Raw genomic sequence first — 3,046 nt, 5'->3', positions numbered from 1 at the left:
CAAAGTAATGAGCTATGTCTAGAATATGTATATTATATATAAAACTATTTTCGACTTGTATAATACTTTAAACTAGTATTAATGTAATCGTGTTGCGGTGGGGGCGTAACACCAAGAATGTAATATTGAAACGTTTTATCAAACTTGTATGCAGAGCCGGCTTTACGGTTGGGAAACCGGGCGATCGGTCGGGGCACTAAATTTTTGGGGGCATAAATTTATTTATATATATATATATATATATTATAAAATAAGTACAAATCTTAATCTTATTATTAGATATTGAGCCCAATCTTTTTTTACCATAACCCATTTGAGATATTGGGCCTACGGACCTTTTTATTTCAGCTCGGCCGAGGCATTTAAATTCTCGGAGACGGCCCTGCTCGTATGTTGATGGGACGTTGGACCCGTACTTTGCTGATGGACTGTTAAAACAAGCGAAAAGTAGATAAAAAAACGTTCAACCATGCACGCCCGTTGTGGCGTGTTAACACACACATATTAGACCGAAATATAAAACATAGAAAAAATAACTAAGTCGACTTTGGTCCGAAACATTAAACGGGGAAAAATAAGCGTATTGGGAATTAAAATTAAAAGTGAAAGTTTGTTGTAATTTAGAAATGAAAATTGTTTTGTGAGAAACATAATGTTAGAAGTAAAATAAAGGTTGAAAAAACTTTTATGCGTTAACTGATAAAAATCACTAAATAAGTATGCGTGCAAACGATTATAGCCAGTCATGAGTTACTCAAAATCAACATATTAAAATTTAAAATCGAACCTAGCTTAAACGTGTTGTGCTTAAATTAAAGCCGCTTTGATGAACAAACTCGCTTTCGAGCTTTAGCAACCGAGCTTGTCTAAACACATGAGTAGAGATGACAAACCGATTTAAAACTCAAAACAGTTTCTTAAGCAGGTTACGATCGGTTTCTGTTCGGGTTTTGACCGGTTTTGCCTGATTTTCGCCGGTTTCAATTCGGTTAACGATTTGAAACCGGTATTTGTGGAGAAAAATACAAACCATTTCCGAACCTGCTGATTCAATCAGTTACAAATCAATTTCTACATAATCGGTTTCGGATCAGGTCGGTTAACAGTTTATTTGTCCAATTCTACTCATAAGGATAAACAACTCAATCATTTATAAAAACTAGGATTTATGACCTGCGCTTTGCGACGGGACCGTTAAATCGAACAAAAACACATACGTAAAAAAGTTAAACTATAAACTCGTTGCCGACGCGAAGTCATTCTGTATCAAGTTAGGACATCAAAACTAAACAAAAGAAACAAAGCCGTCAATGCCAAAATACAACAATTTATATCATATGTAGAACCAAAAAAACCGGCGCGTTACAGTTGTGAACCAACACAAATTTGGTTACGATCAGCGGTACCGACACAAATTCGTAAACATAAATAGTAAACCAAAAAATAGAATTTTAAAGGCGAGGTATCAAATGTTGAAACACGGATATAAAACCATGCGACGATGGGATATTTTTAAATCATGAAAAAAAAATTTAGTCATTGTAAAGACAGAATATAAAAAATATGAAAGCAAAGTTTAAGAATATCATTTAACGGACAAATAAAACATGTACAGCCGACACTCGCTCAAGTTTAATGTTTAAAAATATAGTTTGTTATGTATTTTATTTAGTTTAAACAAAAAATAAAATAAGAAGATAAAATCCATCATTTTAATTGTGAAATTATTAATAATGATTTAGTTGTTATAATTAATAAAATATTAAAATAATAAATAGTAAAATGAATAGTAATTTTGTGAGGAAAAAAGAATTCTTTATTTAATATATATATATATATATATATATATATATAATATTAAAAAAAATCAACATTTTTTTTTAATATTAATGAAAACAAAAAATATAATTATTAAATAATACTTATTATTTGAACTCTAAGTAACACCAAAAGAGTCAAATTGACTCACTTGTCTCCTTACATACAAATAATTATTAAAGCGAGGTGAAACCATATTTCACAAAACCTTCCAAATATGAGTGTCACTCATACCACACCAAACACCATCACCCCCTCCAAACCCTTCACTCAACATGAATATGCTTTCCTATCACCGGAATTTACTCCAACAAGAAGCCGAGGATCGAATCCTTCGACCGTCGGCTCCTTCCTTCACCTCCACCTCCACATCCCCGTTCGATTCCTCGCTGGTCCTCACCGTCCTTTTTTTCATGGCTTTTTTCTCCTTATACATCTGCCAATAACAATATTACCAATTCTGACGACTCCATTCCCAATGAGTCGTCAGAATTCTCCGTCACGTTTTTTCAAAACGTGGTGCTCCATCGTACAGTCACTCCCAGAAACTTCTGTACGGTGCAGCAGTGGCACTAATATTTTCAGTGAGTGCTCTATTTGTTTTAAGTGAGTTTGAGGAGAGAGAAAAGGTAAAAGTGATCCCGTATTGCGGGCATGGGTTCCACCCCATGTGCATTGAGACGTGGCTTTCATCGCACGGCTCGTGTCCGTTGTGTAGATCAACTCAGTTGTTTCTGGCCGTTGTTGAGGTTCGACCTGGTATTGGATAGTTATCGACGGTGATGAGTTGGCGTGATGTGGGCCCCGGTGATGTAGACAAATTTGCCGGGAAACATTTTTTGCAGTGGTGCACGTGGGAGAGTGGCACGTGTGATGACATGTAAAAAATGTACCGTGTGAATCTTTGTTTTTTTATTATTTATTACTGATTTTAGTATTTTAATTGTGTTTTTTGTTATTAGTCAATGTATAGATAAATATGTTGTGATTGAAACTTACAAGATATGAAAGCTTCTAGAGATAAAATGTAAATATAGAGTGATTGAATGACAGTTTTTATATTTTTTACTAAATTTTAAAAATATATAAAGAAAAAAACAAGACAAAATTTGTTTATTCATGTCTTAGCTACTCATAATTTACATTTTATCTATGTCGAAACACGAAATGAATCTGACCTGATCCATGACGATGTTTCCACGGATTTTCGAGATGAACGAACCACGAC

At 33.9% G+C, this 3,046-nt stretch overlaps 1 pseudogene; it reads left to right on the top strand.

Moving 5' to 3' along the window:
- The first annotated feature begins 2,040 nt into the window (after positions 1-2,040).
- Positions 2,041-2,588, top strand: LOC143588190 (RING-H2 finger protein ATL57-like; annotated as a pseudogene).
- Positions 2,589-3,046: the final 458 nt, after the last annotated feature.

The sequence above is a fragment of the Bidens hawaiensis genome, unplaced genomic scaffold (assembly GCF_021521415.1).
Source record: "Bidens hawaiensis isolate Kalapana, Puna unplaced genomic scaffold, B.hawaiensis_p1.1 tig00036134_1, whole genome shotgun sequence".
NCBI classification, from domain to species: domain Eukaryota; kingdom Viridiplantae; phylum Streptophyta; class Magnoliopsida; order Asterales; family Asteraceae; genus Bidens; species Bidens hawaiensis.
This window is presented reverse-complemented; position numbering and strand designations above follow the sequence as displayed.